This window comes from Macaca mulatta, chromosome 3 (assembly GCF_049350105.2).
Source record: "Macaca mulatta isolate MMU2019108-1 chromosome 3, T2T-MMU8v2.0, whole genome shotgun sequence".
Lineage (NCBI taxonomy): Eukaryota > Metazoa > Chordata > Mammalia > Primates > Cercopithecidae > Macaca > Macaca mulatta.
In genome coordinates this window covers 83,443,293-83,464,115 of record NC_133408.1, presented here as the reverse complement: position 1 = coordinate 83,464,115, position 20,823 = coordinate 83,443,293, and the positions used below count along the sequence as shown (strand labels likewise).

At 47.5% G+C, this 20,823-nt stretch overlaps 1 long non-coding RNA gene and 1 other non-coding gene across 2 annotated transcripts; both read right to left on the bottom strand.

Moving 5' to 3' along the window:
- Nucleotides 1-3,535: 3,535 nt before the first annotated feature.
- Nucleotides 3,536-8,116, bottom strand: LOC106997433 (uncharacterized). Its single transcript, XR_001443600.3, has 5 exons — nucleotides 7,982-8,116; nucleotides 7,491-7,567; nucleotides 4,882-4,951; nucleotides 4,341-4,565; nucleotides 3,536-3,825 (listed from the first exon to the last, which is right to left on the bottom strand). It is a non-coding gene; the product is annotated as an uncharacterized LOC106997433 (long non-coding RNA).
- LOC114677243 (small nucleolar RNA SNORA9) lies at nucleotides 6,526-6,658 on the bottom strand. Its single transcript, XR_003728534.2, has one exon. It is a non-coding gene; the product is annotated as a small nucleolar RNA SNORA9 (small nucleolar RNA).
- Nucleotides 8,117-20,823: the final 12,707 nt, after the last annotated feature.

Sequence of the window (20,823 nt, the reverse complement as noted above, 5' to 3'; positions counted from 1 at the left end):
CTCATCAAAGGTCCTCTAAGAACACTGGGGCAATTCTCTCATCAAAGGTCAAATGGACACAGTTCTCTCTCATCCTACAAATAGACTGGGAACATTTCTCTTTCACCCCTGCCCTCATACAGGGAGGTCAGAGGGCGGACTCCAGAATTCCCAAACTTCAGTCATTCATGTGCTGCCTTTGAGATTTGTTGTACTCGTAAGCACTATTTTAACTATTGTCTTTCAGTCATCCCATTTTTCAAACTTCGAAGTAATGGATAGGCAAGTTAAGGTTATTTTTTTTTCTCGAATACCTTAAAGTGAACGCATTCCTGATAAAACTGAAAGTATCCAAGTACCTAATAAAACTGAGTCATGCACCATCTGCGATAAGGGACCACTGGCCTGAAAAATCCCCAAATTTGTAAGTGGGCAGCCTCTGGCTCCACCCTGGGCCAGACCTGGGGCTCCTCTTAGGCAAATTCAAATTCAGACCTTCCAAGCTCTGACAAGTGTGGTCTCCTCTCCACCCCCAGGCTCTTGGGCTGGTGCTTTTGAAGGGTTTCCCAAACCTACACTCAAGTCTGGGAATTCTCACCCAGACTCTTGCCAGCTCATCTCCCTTTTCAGTTTCACTTCCCCAACCCCCAGGGAGTCAAGCCAACCAATGGAACCAACATGGCTGTGTTCCAGGAAAACGTTAAGGACACCGAAATGTGAACTTTGCAAACTTTTCATCTGTCACGTAATCATACTATTTTGGGTTTCCCCCCTGCCACTAATGACTTAAAAATGTCAAGACCACTCTTAGCTCAGAGATTTGGCCAGCAGGAGGAGTTTGCCCGCCCTTGCTTTAGACGCTGCTGGTTGCTGGGACCCTGGTCCTTCCTTGGTAGTTTGCACAAATTTGCCATGCATTGCCTCATTTGATTCTCATGACCCATGTAGGAGTTACTGTTATTTTCGTTTTACATCTATTAAAACTGAGGCCAAGATGACATCACTGCAAAGGAAGTTCCCTCCTGGGTCAACAGACCTCTGGGCCCTTCTAGCACTGAATTCAGTGGGTCCTACTCAAACCCCAGGCAAAGCCAGTCAGTCAGAGTCACCGCCTGGTCCTCAGAAGGCAGGACAAGTGGTAGCTCTATCTGCTAGGGCATCCCCAGGGCATGCTCCTTACAGGGTCTGACTGGTAAAACAGGTAGATAAACAAAGGCAGAGGCTCCTAATGGAAGGACAGCAAGGAGGGGCCACCACCAACTCAAGCCTGGAGGGAGCTGAGGAAACCATCCTGGCCCTGGTGAGTTTCACTCTCATTATCTCATCCGGATCAGTTTCACGATACCTCCCAACACCAAGGCTCCTACTGCTGCATCTACAGTCCCCTTGCCCTCACCCTCCACGATGCAATCTTCAAATCCCAGGCGTGCTCTGTTGGTGCTGACCTTGCAGCAAATCCCCAGCCCCAGAAAAATGTCCCCTTTCAGGGGAGTTGCTTTTTCAGCTCTACACAATGTACCATAACTTAGTATTTGTATTTAAAATTTTTTTACCTCATCTGAGGTGCTACCATTGGGCTAGTTGTAGGGGAATGGCTCTACCAAGGCGCATACTCTCAGAGGCCATAGGCCACACAGCTCAACTGAGCCTGAAAAATCCCCAAATTTGTAAGTGGGCAGCCTCTGACTCCACCCTGGGCCAGACCTGGGGCTCCTCTTAGGCAAATTCACATTCAGTCCTTCCAAGCTCTGACAAGTGTGGTCTCCTCTCCACCTCCAGGCTCTTGGGCTGGTGCTTTTGAAGGGTTTCCCAAAACCTTCTGGAACTGAGGGTGGAGGCCTGAGAGGCACTGCCATAAGGCCAGCTCCACTCCCTGTTCCATCCCTTTGGGAGGCTATCAGGAATTGCTGTCTCCTGGGATTTTTTTCTAAGCAGGGATGTGAGGCTTCCGGTTCATACCCCACTCCCCCCATGGTATAGCTGCAGACTAGACAATCTGCTCAGCTGCAGTCTAGAATTGGCTCCTCAACAAGGGTAGATGCTGTGCCTCCTGTTGCAGGCCCCTTTGGGTGCTTTTCCATTCACTGTCAGTAGTAAATTGAATGTAAGTCACTGGAGGCTGGGTGCGGTGGCTCACGCCTATAATCCCAGCACTTTGGGAGGCCAAGGCAGATGGATCACCTGAGGTCAGGAGTTTGAGACCAGCCTGACCAACATGGTAAAACCCCATTTCTACTAAAAATACAAAAATTAGCTAAGCGTGGTGGCATATGCCTGTAATCCCAGCTACTTGAGAGGTCGGGACAGGAGAATTGCTTGAACCCAGGAGGCGGAAGTTATAGTGAGCTAAGATCATGTTACTGCATTCTAGCCTGGATGACAGAGCAAGACTTCATCTCAAAAAAAAAAAAAAAAAAAAAAAAAAAAAAAAAAAAAAAAAAGGCCGGGCGCGGTGGCTCAAGCCTGTAATCCCAGCACTTTGGGAGGCCGAGACGGGCGGATCACGAGGTCAGGAGATCGAGACCATCCTGGCTAACACGGTGAAACCCCATCTCTACTAAAAAATACAAAAAAAACTAGCCGGGCGAAGTGGCGGGCGCCTATAGTCCCAGCTACTCGGGAGGCTGAGGCAGGAGAATGGCGTGAACCCGAGAGGAGGAGCTTGCAGTGAGCTGAGATCCGGCCACTGCACTCCAGCCTGGGTGACAGAGCAAGACTCCGTCTCAAAAAAAAAAAAAAAAAAAAAAAAAAAAAAAAAAAGGGCTGGGCGCGGTGGCTCACGCCTGTAATCCTAGCACTTTGGGAGGCCGAGGTGGGTGGAGCACGAGGTCAGGAGTTCCAAGACCAGCCTGGCCAAGATGGTGAAACCCTGTCTCTACTAAAAATACAAAACTAGCTGGGCATGGTGGTGGGCGCCTATAATCCTAGCTACTTGGGAGGCTGAGGCAGGAGAATCACTTGACCTGGGAGGCGAATGTTGCAATGAGCTGAGATCATGCCACTGCACTCCAGCTTGGACAACAGACTCTGTCTCAGATTAAAAAAAAAAAAAAGTCACTGGTACTTTAATGGCTCTATTTGTCAGGCCTTGGCCTGCTGCAACATTCCTTGACAACATCACCAACACCAACCTGGGGCACATCACACATATTAAGGGTATTACTTCTGTAACTTGTTTGAATGCTTAGGTGAATACCTAAGACGATCTAAAGAGACAGAATGTCTTATCGAGCCAACCATCAGATGTTCCTGGAAACCACTCAGGATCTCAAGGTAAAGCTCCTGATGACAGTGCCTTTGTGCATCACCACCCTACTGCAGAATTCAGCCAGCTGGCCTTGGCTTGTGAACTCTCACCGCAGTTTGCCACTGTCAGTTGAAACTGGTGGCACATGCACATAAGGTGATCAGAGTTCCAAGTGGCTATCTACAAGCATGAGCATTGAGAATGGTGAAGTATTTGGGGATCCCTTGGACTTAGCTGACAACTCCTTCAAGAAGACACAGGGTCTTCCTTATCTTTGCTTATGGAAAGAAGAGGCAGGACTAAATCACATATTTAAATCCATATTTATTAAATAGCCCTTGTTTTTCATTCAGGAGATACCAGAAGGGCCCAGGTCCTGGTGCACAGCAAAGCTTCTCATTCTGGAACAGAGAACCTGGCACCCAAACCTAGGGCCAGAGGTCTGTCAGACCCATAGGCCAGGCCCAGAATTGGAAATTCCTGACTCCTTCCAGAAGGGCAGCAAACAAGGTTTCAAACCTGCTCAATTAAGGTGCCAAGACTTGCATTCAAATTCAGCTCCACTCATCAGCAGATGTATTAACACAGGCAGGCCTCATCTGTAAAAATGAGATGAGAAACACTTCACAGACCTGTTGTGAAAATTAAGTGACATAATTGACACAACTAGGGATTATTACAAACCCCTATTGCCATCAGCGGCAACAAGAGAACTGAACCCTACTTACCAACTCCTGAACCCACTCCCACCATGAGCTGAGAGGCCTGTGACCAACCTCAGTGGCAGCCCATGCCCTTTCCAGGGACTGAAACACTGGCCACTGACCTAAGGTTACTCCAGAGAAAAGACTATGTATGTTGAAACCAAATCACAAAAGCAGTAAAATACCACCCCCAAGAATCAGGGTTCATGAGTTCAAACACTAGACAACTGTTTGTCCCAAAATAGTCTTGTGAGCTCAAAGACAATGAACTTTTCTGGGATTCAATCACCTGACTTACAATACGGGAAGATCAAAATAAGGCGATGGTTTTTGAACTTTTTCTAGCCAGGTGATTCTAAATAAAACAGGAGTGAAGTAACTTGCTAGGTGAGACCTTCCTGCACACTTACCCCTGCACAGGTTCCAAGGAACAGCCTAGCAGCCACTGAAGGTATCTTCTCTCAGGTCAGGTCCCCTCTAGCTCCGGCATCTCAGGATTGCTGCTGTAGAAACACTGAGGGATGGCAGGTACTCTTGTGCCATGTGCTGGGTCAGGGACACAGAGTGGAGCCACTGGTGAGAGGTGGCTGTCAGGAACTGGCAGCTAACAAGGTCGCCTCCCAGTTTCATGGACACTGGTAGAAAATACAAAATTCCTCGATTAGGGACAAGGGATCATTGATTATTCAAAGCAATAGCAATAGCCAGAGCATCAGCATTTTCTACCACCCTCCCAAGCCCCAGTTCCCATAGGGAAGTCAGAGGCACCTGCCTAGGCCATTGGACTACTACAGGAAAGGAGTGCAGGACTCTACCCTTTCATAACGCACAGCAAGAATGCCTGCTCTCTGCTCTGGAAGAAGGTACTACCTCGTATGTTCCAAGGCTGTCTGCTGCACAAACATCCTTGAAAAGATAATAAGGAAAAGGGGTAGCCAGTGCTTTACTCACAAGATTGCTTGAACACGAGACTCAAGGAGGGACCTCAGCAGGCCTGGGGTGTTCAGCAACTGTTCCTGGCCTGAAAAGACAGAATCAGCTGGAAGCCTCTACCTTTAAGAGAGGCGACCCCACCACCCAAAGGAACACAGGAGCTGTGCTGCTTGTGCTATGCCCAAGCCAGCAACACTCTTCCCATCCCAGTCAATTCTTTTTTTTTTTTTTTTTGAGACGGAGTCTCGCTCTGTCACCCAGGCTGGAGTGCAGTGGCCGGATCTCAGCTCACTGCAAGCCCCGCCTCCCGGGTCCACGCCATTCTCCTGCCTCAGCCTCTGGACTAGCTGGGACTACAGGCGCCCGCCACCTCGCCCAGCTAGTTTTTTTTTTTTTTTTTTTTGTATTTTTAGTAGAGACGGGGTTTCACTGTGTTAGCCAGGATGGTCTCGATCTCCTGACCTCGTGATCCACCCGTCTCGGCCTCCCAAAGTGCTGGGATTACAGGCTTGAGCCACCGCGCCCGGCCCCCCCAGTCAATTCTTTAACACACCTAACACCAAGACAAGAACTTGAAGGCATCCATCTCCTTCCCACCGGCTTCTATATTCCACTCAGGCTGCAGGATGAGAGAGGCCTGGCATCAAACCCTGATCTGCTGGTTTGTGGCTGGGCAACCCTGGACCTTGGGCCCCTCATGTGTACTGAATTTAAACACAACCTCATGATGATACCTCAAATATTTAAAACAAGAATTAAGAGGTCTGGGCAAAATAGGTGTTCAACATTAGCACCTTCCTCTTCCATGAGTTTTTCCTTTAAGATGAGTACACATTGACCTCACCCTCCACTAGCTCCTGGGGCACTCAGCCCCTCTGCAGAACTGAGACTTTGGTTCTCTTTGCTTTGCCTTGTAAATATCCTGTTCATGAGTCTCTCAGGGCAGGACTCTTCCCTGTTATTCCTCTCCACTGTTTCAACTCCTACCCTTACCACCTCTCTTGGCTTCATTCTCAACTTTTAAAAGACTTTTGGGCCGGGCACGGTGGCTCAAGCCTGTAATCCCAGCACTTTGGGAGGCCGAGACGGGCGGATCACGAGGTCAGGAGATCGAGACCAGCCTGGCTAACACGGTGAAACCCCGTCTCTACTAAAAATACAAAAAACTAGCCGGGCGAGGTGGCGGGCACCTGTAGTCCCAGCTATTTGGGAGGCTGAGGCAGGAGAATGGCGTAAACCTGGGAGGCAGAGCTTGTAGTGAGCTGAGATCCGGCCACTGCACTCCAGCCTGGGTGACAGAGCGAGACTCTGTCTCAAAAAAAAAAATAAATAAATAAATAAAAAATAAAAGACTTTTGCTTTAAGTGTATAATAAAATAAAATTTGTACTGAGCCTGGAGCATAGCAAACACTCAGAATTCCCTTTACCTTTCACTCTAGCATTGTCCAAAACAACTTCCACAGCGACAGAAATGCCCTCTAATCAGTGCGGCCCAATATGGTAGCCACTGGCCACCTGTGGCTACTGACCATCTGAAATGTGGTTAGTGTGAAAATTAAATTAAATTTAATCATGCATACCAAGTGGCTGCCACATTAGATGGGGCAGATCTATATGAGGCCCAGCTCTATACAAGACACCAGATCCAGGAGGGAGCCAGTCATTGTCTGAAATTTCTATAACCTTGCTCTGGATGGAGCAGAGCAAGGCCTCAAACCGTTTCAAAACTGTTCTAGCAAGCACTGAAGGAATGCATAGGGTCACTGCAGACCCAAGCACGCTGGAGGCTTGCTACCCTCATTCACCCAAATCCCCCACACTCAAGGAATCTGGCAGCCCACTCTCACTAAGCACCAGTCCCTGCTGGAGGCTGTGGGAAGAGAACAGAGTTCAATTAGGCACCTGAGCTTGGTTCCAGGAGCCCAGAGCTACTGATGACTCTCAGGGAAAGATCATTTCTGGCTAAGGAAGAAGGGAAGGTGTCTTGGAAGAGATAAACTTACTAAATTATTAAATAGATCAGACAACACGAACTAAACTTCCACATTATTCTATGACATTACAATTCTAGCATGGCTCTTCACTGTGACCAGAAACATCCTTATTTATCATCATGTAGTTAATATAAATGCAGCCTTTTCCCCTTTATTTTTCTGTCATGTATCTTTTTTTTTTTTTTTTTTTTTTGACACAGTGTCTCGCTCTGTCGCCCAGGCTGGAGTGCAGTGGCCGGATCTCAGCTCACTGCAAGCTCCGCCTCCCGGGTTTACGCCATTCTCCTGCCTCAGCCTCCCGAGTAGCTGGGACTGCAGGCGCCCGCCACCTCGCCCGGCTAGTTTTTTGTATTTTTTAGTAGAGACGGGGTTTCACGGGGTTAGCCAGGATGGTCTCCATCTCCTGACCTCGTGATCCGCCCGTCTCGGCCTCCCAAAGTGCTGGGATTACAGGCTTGAGCCACCGCGCCCGGCCTCTGTCAGGTATCTTACGGCTCAGAAATCACTTCTGAACGAGTAAGTAAGACAGGACACATGAAGTAGATTTCATTTTCCCCATGAAATAATGGTTCAGAGAAAACGCAGGCCTAGTTCCAGGAAGGCAGAGTTGGGGTCTTTGCAACGTGATTTACCGGGGCATCTTGCGAAACAGTTGCTGTGACAGTAAGCTCTTCCACTTTGAGACCATCACCTCAGCCAAGGCTCCCACCTAGAAGGGAACAAATGTAGTTAGCTCCAGCTTGTGCCTCTGAACCATTATTCAGCTCTAGCTCCATGCAACGCCTGGCCCACTCTACAGCCTCTCTTGAGGCAGGTCTACACACCACCCCATGCCTTCCGGTGAGGTCCCTCCAGACCACACGTCTCATACCGCCCACTGGGGTCCACCCACGTCATGCAGGAGAAGCCCCATTTCTCTGCTGAAAGAGAAGCACGAGGTTACTTATCACGTAACCCCCGAGTCTCCTCCGGGGAAAATGTTCCGAACGCGCTCAACCCCGTCTTGCGAGGAAGTAGCACGTGTAGTGAAGGCTTGGGCTCCAAGAACTACTGGTGCCCCCACTCACTGCGGCCCAGCCTCCCACGCCGCCCGCCACTCAACCCGATCCCCCACGACCCCTACCTGGGCTCAGGAATGGTCAGGCAACACGTGAGGCCCAGGATTGCGGTGGATGACTATGCTGCAGAAGACCGCGCCGCGGCGAGTACGGAGTATGGAGTACAGACGCCGCCAGCCAAGACTGACGCCGCGCGCTGCGCCGCGCACCTCGACGTCACCGCATAGTCCCGCCCCGAAGCCGTGCGCGGCCCGGGCCACAGCGTTTGGGGCAGATTACGTCACGCTGCCGCGGGCGGTCGCTTGGTGGGGTGCGGTGGGCCGTAGACTTTAGGGTCCTGGGGCTCGACCGCGCTGCGTCCTGAGGCGTCAGCGGAGTCTCCGGACCGCCCTCTGTTATCCTCCTTTAGTGACCAGAAGACTGGAGTTACGTAATCTGCCCCTGCCGCTGAAAGGACGGAGGTCTGACTCCGTGGCCTGGAGGGGCGCGTTGAGCCCCTAATGGGTGGTGCCTTCCTGATGCGGCCGCACAGGAAGGGCCGGGCGGAATCCAAGCACGAAGTGGATGTGGAGCCTTGGGAATGAACAGGAGCCTGCCGGTGGGAAAGATGATGCAGGTGGAAGGGCAAATACAAACTATACATAGGGGGCCGGGCGCGGTGGCTCAAGCCTGTAAATCCCAGCACTTTGGGAGGCCGAGACGGGCGGATCACAAGGTCAGAAGATCGAGACCATCCTGGCTAACCCCGTGAAACCCCGTCTCTACTAAAAAATACAAAAACCTAGCCGGGCGAGGTGGCGGCCGCCTGTAGTCCCAGCTACTCAGGAGGCTGAGGCAGGAGAATGGCGTGAACCCGGGAGGCGGAGCTTGCAGTGAGCTGAGATCCGGCCACTGCACTCCAGGCTGGGCGACAAAGCAAGACTCTGTCTCAACAACAACAACAACAACAACAACAACAACAACAACAAAACAATTATACATAGGGTTTAATTTTCCCTGCGGAAAATAAGGGACGAGAAACCATCCCCCCTCCCTTTTTCTTTCAAAATTTCAGCATCTCTCCTTTCCAAATGTACTCAAGTCTTTTTCTTCTATGGCTAGGTTCAACTCAGGAGTGTTTCTTGGGAGCCATCTCCTTGAAGTGTAATTGTTGGCCGGGTGCGGTGACTCACGCCTGCAATCCCAACACTTTGGGAGGCCGAGGCGGGCAGATTACAAGGTCAAGAGATCGAGACCATCTTGGCCAACATGGTGAAACCCTGTCCCTATTAAAAGTACAAAAATTAGCTGGGCATGGTGAAGCGTGCCTGTAGTCCCACCTACTCAGGAGGCTGAGGCAGGAGAATCGCTTGAACCCGGGAGACGGAGGTTGCAGTGAGCCGAGATCGCGCCACTGCACTCCAGCCGGGAGACAGAGCAAGACTCCGTTTCAAAAACAAACAAACAAAAAGAAAAGAAAAGGAAAGAAAGAAATGTAATTGTTAAGGGACGAAAGGGCCCAAAGTCCGGTTTCTTTTCTTTTTTTTTTTTTTTTTTGAGGCGGAGTCTCGCTCTGTCGCCCAGGCTGGAGTGCAGTGGCACGATCTCGGCTCACTGCAAGCTCCGCCTCCCGGGTTCCCGCCATTCTCCTGCCTCAGCCTCCCGAGTAGCTGGGACTACAGGCGTCGCCACCACGCCTGGCTAATTTTTTTGTATTTTTAGTGGAGACGGGGTTTCATTGTGTTAGCCAGGATGGTCTCGATCTCCTGACCTCGTGATCCGCCCGCCTCGGCCTCCCAAAGTGCTGGGATTACAGGCTTGAGCCACCGCGCCCGGCAAGAAAAGAAAAGGAAAGAAAGAAATGTAATTGTTAAGGGACGAAAGGGCCCAGAGTCCGGTTTCTTAGGAGGACAAAGCCTTAACTTGTCCCCTGACTCCAAATTGCAAAACCTACATAATGCGATGGGCTATCTCTACTTAGCTGTATACAAAAAGTGAGTTTCTGTCTTTGTGTTGCCTTTAGCAGGTTGCATGTGATGTACAGCATCACAATCTGGTTTAATACTTATTCAATAATGGTTTTCTGTCTCTTCTACGTTTGTGGAGAGGTTTCATGGGTTGGGAGGAAACTGCCATCCATCCCCCACCCACCCCCAGGCAGAGGAAAGCACATTGAAAGGTCCTGAAATTGGGAAGGACATGGTTTGCTGGTGATACAGCTAAGTATTACAGTTTGTAGTGTTCTGGAAGGGTCTCAATGAGGAGCGGGAGATAAGGACTATGTGTTCAAGGGTCTTGAATGTTCAGGCTAGAAAAGTGAGAACGTGGTTCTGTAAGTAAAAGCAGAGTAGTGCTTGAAACTTGTATTTTACGTATAGCACCTACTAAATACATTCAATCACCTTACAGTATACAAATTCCATACTTCACTAAATGTCAAAACCCTAACGGACAGATAAGGCAGAACTATTACTTCCAGATTACTAACATGGAAACTAGGGCTCACCCAAACAAGTTAAGTGGTTTGTTCAAGACCTCCTACAACAGCCAGGGCCTGGTGCAGATTGTCCTAGTACAGGGTTTTCTGGGCTGTCCATTCTGCCACTCCGCTATGAGATTGTAATGGCCCAACAGGTTCACATTGCCTGCTGCCTAGGCTGAACCCATTTATCAAGACAGGGGAATTGCAATAGAGAAAGAATAATTCATGCAGAGCCAGCTGTGCGGGAAACTGGGACTTCTTTTCTTACTCAAATCAGTCTCCCCAAGCATTTGGAGGTCACACTTTTTAAGGATAATTTGGAGGGTGGGCGGCAGCCAATGAGTCAGGAGTGCTGATTGATTGGGTCAGAGATGAAATCATAGGGAGTTGAAGCTGTCTTGTGCTTGACTCAGTTCCTGGGTAGGGGCCACAAGATCTGATGAGCCAGTTTATTGATCTGGGTGGTGCCAGCTGATCCATCCAGTGCAAGGTCTGCAAAATATCTCAAGCACTGATCTTAGACTTTAGTGATGTTATCCCCAGGAGCAATTTGGGGAGGGTCAGAATCTTGTAGCCTACAGCTGCATGATTCCTAAACCATAATTTCTAATCTTTTGGCTAATTTGTTACCCCTACAAAGGCAGTCTGGTCCCCAGGCAAGATTGGGGTTTGTTTTGGCAAAGGGCTATTATTGTCTTTCTTTTAAACTATAAGTTTTTCCCAAAGTTAGTTCAGCCTACACTCAGGAATGAACAAGGACAGCTTGGAAGTTAGAAACAAGATGGAGTTGATTCGGTCAGATCCCTGTCACTGTTTCAGTTATAATTTTGCAATGGTGGTTTCAAGATGAAAGAGAACTGGGAAAGTAAATAGTTACGAAGGGCCAGAGAATGTGTGTTACTGAAGAAAGTGGGCTCACCTAAGGAACTGAAAGAGAAGTGCTTTTTAACAGAGTGATAACCCCAAAAAATTCACTAGAGAAGAGGGGATGCGACTGGGCGCGGTGGCTCACGCCTGTAATCCCAGCACTTTGGGAGGCTGAGGTGGGAGGATCACTTGAGGTCAGGAGTTCAAGACCAACCTGGCCAACATGGTGAAACCCCTTCTCTACTAAAAATACAAAAAATAGCCGGGTGTGGTAGTGCATGCCTCTCAGGAGGCTGAGACAGGGGAATCGCTTGAACTCAGGAGGCGGAGGTGGCAGTGAGCCGAGATGGCACCACTGTATTCCAGCCTGGGTGACAGAGTGAGACTCCGGCTCAGAAACAACCAAAAAAGAGCCAGGCGTGGTGGCTCATGCCTGTAATCCCAACAGTTTGGGAGGCCAAGGCTGGTGGTTCACCTGAGGTCAGGAGTTCAAGAGCAGGGTGACCAACATGGTGAAACCCCATCTGTACTAAAAATACAAAAAATTAGCCGGGTGTGGTGGCACACACCTATGATCCGAGCTACTTGGGAGGCTGAGGCAGGTGAATTGCTTGAACCCGGGAGGCGGAGTTGCAGTGAGCCGAGATTGTGCCATTGCACTCCAGCCTGGGCAACAGAGCGAGACTCTGTCTCAGAAAGAAAAGAGAAGGGGAGATGCTTACTTATTATCAAAGTAATTAGAGGCCAGACGTGGTGGCCTGTAATCCCAGCACTTCAGGAGGCCCAGAAAGGAGGATCGCTTTAGCCCAGGAGTTCAAGACCAGCTTGAGCAACATCACAAAACCCGTCTCTACAAAAAGCTTAAAAAATTAGCCAGTCATGGTGGTGTCCGCTGATAGTGCCAGCTGCTCAGGAGGCTGAGGTGGTGGGTAGATCACTTGAGCCCCAGAGGTTGAGGCCGCAATGAGCTGTGATCGTGGCAATGCATTCCAGCTTAGGTGACAGACCAAGATCCCGTCTCAAAAACAAAAACAAAAACAAAACAAAAAAACAAAAAAAACTAATTAGAAAGGATGCTAACACAAAAATCACATAATCAGTTTAATTGTGATTATGCTGGGAAACTACATGAGACTGGCACAAAGAGAGAAACATGACAGCAGTATGTTAACTGCTTATCAGAATACTAAAAATAACTTTCTTCAAACCCACGTCTCAAATGAGTAATTCCATTGTTCTTCCAGGCCAAGTAGTGACGCAGGATATTTTTCTTTAGTTCAGCTAAAATCTGGGTTCTTGTTTCCCAATCAGGAAAAATTAGGCACATGGACACGTTGAAGGGTCAGAATTTATTAAGTGAAAAGAAAGCCCTTAGCAAAGAGGCAGTCCTGCCAACAGTCTCCCACTCCACAGATTGAATACCAGGCCACCACACCGGAGCTGAAGAGGTCCGGCTCCTCCCCTGCATAAAGCGTGAATACCTGGTGGCTCCACCCCATTCCCCCAGTGCACACGTGGGCCCCTAGTCTGAGCCACTCCACACTGATTTATTTCCCTTACTACACATATGTTAAGGGATGGAATTTTTCACCATAGGCATGTTTAGGCAAGCCCCCTGCACATAATGACCTGGATGGCATTTGGCTGTCTCCTTTCTCTATCAGTAGCATATTTAGGGGAGGAAAGATGAATTTTCTTGCTACTCTTCTAAATTCTCAGCTAGAGCCCTTGTAACAAAAGATAGATTTTTTTTTTTTTTGAGACAGGATCTCACTGTGTCTCCCAGGCTAGAGCACAGTGGTGCTATCATGGCTCACTGCAACCTCCACACCCCCAGGATCAAGTGATCCTCCCACCTCAGCCTCCCAAATAGCTGGGACCACAGGAGCTTGCCACCACACCTGGCTATTTATTTATTTATTTGTTTATTTTTCTGAGACAGAGTCTTGCTCTGTCGCCCAGGCTGGAGTGCAGTGGCGTGATCTCGGCTCACTGCAACTTCTGCCTCCCAGGTTCATGCAATTCTCCTGCCTCAGCCACCTAAGTAGCTAGGATTACAGGCACCCATCACCATGCCTGGTTAATTTTTGTATTTTTAGTTGAGGCAGGGTTTCACCATCTTGGCCAGGCTGGTCTTGAACTCTTGACCTCGTGATCCACCTGCCTCAGCTTCCCAAAGTGCTGAGATTACAAGCGTGAGCCACTGCACCTCGCCCTAATTTTTTAATTTTTTATTTTGTAGAGACGGGGTCCTGTCCTGTTGCCCAGGCTGATCTCCAGCTCCTGGGTTCAAGCAATCCTCTTGCCTCGGCCTCCCACAATGTTGGGATTACAGGCGGGAGCCACCATGCCCAGCCCAAAAGATTAACAAGAGAAAAACAAATGGAGCTATATTAACATGTATACTTTGCATATACCTGTGAGATGCCCAAGAAAATGAGTAATTCTCAAAGGAGTGGCTTAGAATTCAGGTTTAAGTACCATCTTCAGCTAAAAACAAGGGAGTGAGGAAGGCCAGTTTTGGGAAAAAGACCCGAAGAAGCACAGAAAACAAGTTGCTGCCTTCTCCATTGATAAGGGTCTCTGGTGATTTAGAGTCATCTTTCTCTTCCTGGTACAGAGAGGGAGACACCCTTATGAAGAGTGTAAGCGATTTCTTCTAAGACTAAATGTATCTTTCAAAGGGGTAGCTTATGCTGTTTTCATAGCTTCTGTTTCTCAAAATTATCAGCTCAAAATAATCCTCATGCCAACGAGGCATATTTTGGGGTGGCATATTCTGGTCTCCTACGGATGTATGCCTGAAAAGAAAATTAGCAATTTGGCTCTAGAAGAATAAACAGTTTTAGCTAATGAGATGTCAAAGTGGAACTTGCAAGGTTGCTTCCGTTGGGGGCCACACAGTGTGGCTGTATTTCTGAGGGGTCATTCTGATCCAGAGTTGATTTGGTCCTTCATGATTTATAGGCCTGGAAACTGGATATTAAAATTCACTGATAATTCACTCTAATCAACTCTAAAGTGTCTTTCCTTCACTAATGAAGTCTATATGGTTTTATCACATGCACAACAGTCGAAGTGTTGCATGTCATACGTCAAAGAATAACTCAAGAGAAGACCAGGCATGGTGGTTCACACCTGTAATCCCAACACTTTGGGATGCCAAGGTGGGTGGATCACAAATGGGGTCAGGAGTTTGAGACCAGCCAGGCCAATATGGTGAAACCTGTCTCTACGAAAAACACAAAAATTAGCTGGGCGTGGTGGCACGTACCTGTAGTCCCAGCTACTTGGGAGGCTGAGGCAGAAGAATTGCTTGAACCCAGGAGGTGGAGGTTGCAGTGAGCCAAGATTGTGCTACTGCACTCCAGGCTGGGCCACAGAGCAAGACTATGTCGCAAAAAAAAAAAAAAAAAAAAAAAAAAGAATAACTCAGAGACATCTAGTTAGTTATTTGCAAGTCAGTTAGTTCTCATATGAGGGAGACAATTGATAGACTCAAGGACAGATGACTGAGAGGCACAATAAGAAAAAAACTGCAGTCAGCTTCAAGAACAGTGAAAAGATTCACTTAAAAAAATTGTCTGGTTGGTTGGCCACAGTGGCTCACACCTGTGATCACGATACTCTAGGAGGCTGAGGCTGCTGGATCACCTGAGGTCAGGAGTTCGAGACCAACCTGGCCAACATGGTGAAACCCTGTCTCTACTAAAAATACAAAAATTGGCTGGGTGTGGTGGCACATGCCTGTAATCCTAGCTACTCGGGAAGCTGAGGCAGGAGTTGCTTGAACCCAGGAGGTGGAGGTTGCGGTGAGCTAAGATCACACCACTGCACTCCAGCCTAGGTGACAGAGCAAGACTCGTGTCTCAAAAAAAAAAAAAAAAAAAAAAAAAGCTCATGCCTGTTTTAGCACTTTGGAAGGCCAAGACACATAGATTGCTTGAGTCTATGCATTCAAGACCAGCCTGGGCAACATGGCGAAACTCTGTCTCTACAAAATACAAAAATTAGCCAGTGTGGTGGCGTGCATCTGTAGTCCCAGCTACTTGGGAGGCTGAGGTGGGAGGATAGCTGGAGCCTGGGAGGTTGAGGGTGCAGTGAGTCGAGATGGTTCCACTACATTCTAGCCTGGGTGACAGAGTGAGACCCTTTCTCAAAAAAAAAAAAAAAAAATTGGCCGAAATCTAGCAAAAATGCAAATCTGGGAACACTGTCTTTGAATAGGCCAATTAAGTGTAAATTTTCAGTGTTTAGGGGCTTTCTGAAAACTCAAGGGCCTAGGTAGGAAGCATCTATGCGAAGCTATGTTCAGGTAATGTTGCCAGTGCCTCTCCACCTCAGTCTGGCTCGGTGTACATAATTTCCCTTATTAGAGTTTCTCTCAGATACAAGGAGGAATCCCACACAGTCCGTACCTCCAAAGGAGCTTATTCTGGTAGAGGAAATGTCCTAAACATGGTTAACTCTAGCATCACAGACATACAGATAAGGTTACCTGGAAACTGGAGGAGGGAAAAATTGCATCCAGAAATGTAGTGAAAGATGTGATTATTGAGCTGGGTCACAAAGCTCAACAGCCAAATTCACCAGCAATCTAAAAGACTTGGGTTTAAGCCAGGTGTGGTGGCTCACACCTGTAATCCCAGCACTTTGGGAGGCTGAAGCAGGCAGATCACAAGGTCAAGAGATCGAGACCATCCTGGCCAATATGGTGAAACCCCGTCTCTACTAAAATACAAAAATTAGCTGGGCAGAAAGATTTGGGTTTACTAACCTACCATGACCAGGGAGAGCACCCCAGAGGAAGAAGGGCTACTTCTCATTATGAGGGACTAGGAAGGGGATTTTGTAAGGTTTGGGCTGGCACTGAGTAATTCTGAAGAGGGGAGAAGGGGAAGTGAGTATCATGGTTATAAAGTTGCTTTCATGAAGTGTGGGCAGTTTAGTAATTGGGTACCTCAGTCGCTTTTGTTCAAGATGTAGGAGCTACAAAACAGCTGGGGAGGTTATTGATAAGCAAGCAGTAATCAGAAGTAGGTGGCTGTTAGGACATTTTACAGCCAAGGTGTGACCTGGATAGAAAGAAAAGATTGTTTTACATTATAATGGTCTCATTGGTGTCAGTTATGAGAGACTGAATATACAAATAGACAATGGCTGGACCATTTGTACTACTAGAACTCTGACCTACAACCTGCAGCAACCTCCTCAGGAAACCAATTTGTTATCTGCAGCAACCAGCCCAGGAAACAAGCCTGCTATAAGTCATACTTCCAGGAAGCCAGGTGTTATCTCTAGTGACAATCCAGTAGTAACTTTTGTAACAGCCCCAAAAGGCCAGGACTTAATTAGTAACTGGCACCCTTTCTCTCACCAGGTACAAAAATCAACTCAAAATGGATTAAAGACTTAAACGTAAAACCTGAAACTACAAAACTACTAGAAGAAAACATAGGGGAAATGCTTCAAGACATTGATCCAGGCAAAGATTTTATGGCTAAAATTTCAAAAGCATAGGCAACAAAACCAAAAATAGACAAATGGGACTATATTAAGTGAAACTAAAAAACTTCTGCACAGCAATGGAAACAATCAACTGAGTGAAAAGACAACCTGTAGAATGGGAGAAAATGTTTGCAAACTATTTATTTGGCAAAGGACTAATATCCAGAATATACAAGGAACTCAAACAACTTGACAGCAAAAAACCACAAATAATCCCATGAAAAAGTGGACGAAGAATCTGTATAGACATTTCTCAAAAGAAGATGTACAAATGACCAACAGGTATATATAAAAAAATACTCAATATCATAATCATCAGGGAAATGCAAATCAAAACCACAATGAGATACTATTTCACCGCATTTAGAATGGCTATTATCAAAAAGGCAAAAAATAAGAGTTGAGCATGGTGGCGCACCTGCAGTCCCAGCTACTTAGGAGGCTGAGGTGGGAGGATCCATTGAGCCCAGGAGTTCAAGGCTGCAGTGAGCTATGATCACACCACTGCACTCCAGCCTGGGTAACAGAGGGAAACCCTGTTTCTAAAAAAATAATAATAAATAAACAAAAGACAGAAAATAAGGCTGGGCATGGTGGCTCAAGCCTATAATCCCAGCACTTCGGGAGGCTGAGGCATGAGGATTGAGACCAGCCTGGGCAACATAGAGACCTCATCTCTACAAAAAGTAAAAAAAAAATAGCCAGGTGTGATAGCAGGCACCTGTGGTTCCAGCTACTGGGGAGGCTGAGGTGGGAGGATCTCTTGAGTCTGTGAGATCAAGGCTGCAGTGAGCCGTTGGCATACCACTGCACTCCAGCCTGGGTGACAGAGTAAGGCCCCATGTCAAAAAAAAAGTTAGTATATATACACAATAGAATACTATTTGGCCATAGGAAAAAAAATGAAAATGTCATTTGCAGCGACAAATAGAGCTAGAGGTCATTATGTAAGCCTGTAATCCCAATACTTGGGAGGCTGAGGTGGGAGGATGGCTTGAACTTAGGAGTTGGAGACCAGCCTGGGCAACATAGTGACCTCATCCCCATAAATTTTTTTTAAGACAAAAAAACAAAGACAAGTATTGCATTTACTCACTCATATGTGGGAACTAAACAACTGTTCATCTCACTGAGATGGAGACTGGGATGGTCGACACCAGAGGCTGGGAAGGGTGTGTGTTGGCGGAAAGTAGGGGGCTGAAGAGAGGTTGGTCAGTGTGCACAAACATACAGCTAAATAGAAGGAATAATTTCTAATGTGTGGTATGTGTGTGTGAGACAGATCTTGTTTGTTGCCCAGGCTGGAGTGCAGTGGTGCAATGACAGCTCACTGCAGCCTCGACCTCCTGGGCTCAAGGACCCTACTTCAGCCCCCTGAGTAGCTGGGACCACAGGTGCACACCACTATGCCCAGCTAATTGTTGTATTTTTTGTAGAAACAGGATCTCACTGTATTGCCCAGGCTGGTCTCCAACTCCTGGGTTCAAGTGATCTTCCCAGCTTAGCCTCTCCAAGTGCTAGGATTACAGGTTTGAGCCACTGCACCCAGCCTAAATTCTAATGTTCCATAGCAGAATAAGGTGACTATAGTTAACAACAATGTACGGTATATTTCAAAATAGCTGAGATTTGAAATGTCCCCAACACAAAGAAATAAGTGTTCAGGTGACGAATATCCTAAATACCCTGATTTTATTATTACACATCATATGCATGTATCAAAATATCACATGCATTTTGGCCAGGTGCAGTGGCTCATGCCTGTAATCCCAGCAGTTTGGGAGTCTGAGTTGGGCAGATCACATGAGGCCAGGAGTTCAAGACCAGCCTGGGCAACATGGTGAAACCCTGTCTCTACTAAAAATACACAAATTAGCTGGGCGTGGTAGTGGGCGCCTGTAATTCCAGCTACTCCAGAGGCAGGAGAATCGCTTGAAACCGGGGGGTGGATGTTGCAGTGAGTTGAGACTGTGCCACTGCACTACAGCCTGGACAACAGAGTAAGACTCCATCTCAAAAAAACAAACAAAAAAAATTTGCCTGGTGTGGTGGTGCATGCCTGTAATTCCAGCTACTTGGGAAGCTGAGGCAGGAGAATTGCTTGAACCTGGGAGGCAGAGGTTGCAGTGAGCTGAAATTGTGCCACTGCACTCCAGCCTGGGTGACAGTGAGAGTCCATCTCACACACACACAAAAATCACATGTACCTCATAAATATATACAATTATTATGTGTTAGCTGGGTGCAATGGCTCATGCTTATAATTCCAGCATGTTGGGAGGCCGAGGAGGGAGGATCGCTTGAGCCTAGGAGTTTGAGACCAGCCTGGGCAACATAGTGTGACCTTGTCTCAACAAAAATATACTAAAATTAGCTAGGCTTGGTGATGTGTGCTTGTAGTCCCAGCTACTTGGGAGGCTGAGGTGGGAGGATTGCTTGAGCCCAAGAGGTTGAGGCTTCAGTGAGCCATGACTGCATCACTGCACTCTAGCCTGAAGGACAGAGTGAGACCTTGTCTCTAAAAATACAAAAGAAACAAAAAATCATTTGTCAATAAAAAAAATAACTGGCAGCTTTCCTAGTTTTCGGCCCTGCTTCCAACTTAGGACCAACCAGAGAAAGACAAATATGTGCCCCTAACCAATCACTTGGGATGCCCTGCTTCTTGCTTCCCCAGGCCAACAGCCTCAAATGAGGACATCCCTGGAGGCTTCCCTTTTTTCACTATAAAGCTTACCCAGTGCTCTGCCTGACATTGAGTCTCATCCAAATACAAATGATGGTGACTGATTCCCTTGTTATAGCAAGCTCCGAATTAGCAGCATTTTTGCTTTTTCTCATTTTATTGTCCTTATTCCCAGTTATCACCATCTGATCATTAGCCGGTAGATTTTTACTTGAAGCATGAACCCGTGTATGCAAAGACAGGGCAAAGGTATTCTGATGGATAAGAACAGCCTGAGGAAGTCAGCACATCCAGAGTTAGGCTAAGTGAAGTTTTAGTCGTGTTGTTTACTGTATTATGGAGTGGTAAATATGCATTTGTGGAAGACTGTGGAAGACTTTAAATATTAGGTCCTTGTTCTGTGAATGGTGGGAGAATAATGACAACCAGATGCACCACATCATTTTCGTGTGTAAATGTGGCAAGCTGGATTATTGCAGAAGGCAGATTGAAAGGGTGTTTCCACTATCTCTGCTTCATCTTGCAGAGAAAGGAATACTCATGCCTTTGGAGAAGTCTAGAGACCAAGTATTTCTTTTGTATCAGTATAAAATAGGCCCAGTCAGGAGACAGAAACACAGTAAAGAAAAGTTTAATATAAAGAATTATTAGGCCAGACGTGGTGGCTCACACCTGTAATACTAGCACTTGGGGAGGCTGAGGTGGGCAGATCATGAAATTGGGAGTTCGAGACCAGCCTGGCCAACGTGGTGAAACCCTGTCTCTACTAAAAACACAAAAATTGGCTGAGCGTGGTGGTGGGCAGCTGTAATCCCAACTACTCGGGAGGCTGAGGCAGGAGATTTGCTTGAACCCAGACCGGAGGTTGCAGTGAGCTGAGATCGCACCACTGCACTCCAGCCTGGGTGACAGAGCAAGACTCTGTCTTGGGGGAAAAAAAAAAGAATTATTAGGGGTTGGGCACGGTGGCTCACATGTGTAATCCCTGCACTTTGGGAGGCTGAGGCAGGCAGGTCACTTGAGGTCAGGAGTTGGAGACCAACCTGGGCAACATGGTGAAACCCCATCTCTACTAAAAATACAAAAATTAGCCAGGTGTGGTCGCACGTGCCTGTAATCCCATCTACTTGGGAGGCTGAGGCAGGAGAATCGCTTGAACCTGTTGTTAGGCCTCTGAGCCCAAGCTAAGCCATCATATCCCCAGTGACCTGCACGTATATATCCAGATGGCCTGAAGCAACTGAAGATCCACAGAAGTGAAAATAGCTTAACTGATGACATTCCACCTTTGTGATTTGTTTCTGCCCCAACCTAACTGATCAATGTTCTTTATAATCTCCCCCACCCTTAAGAAGTTTCTTTGTAATTCTCCCCACCCTTGATAA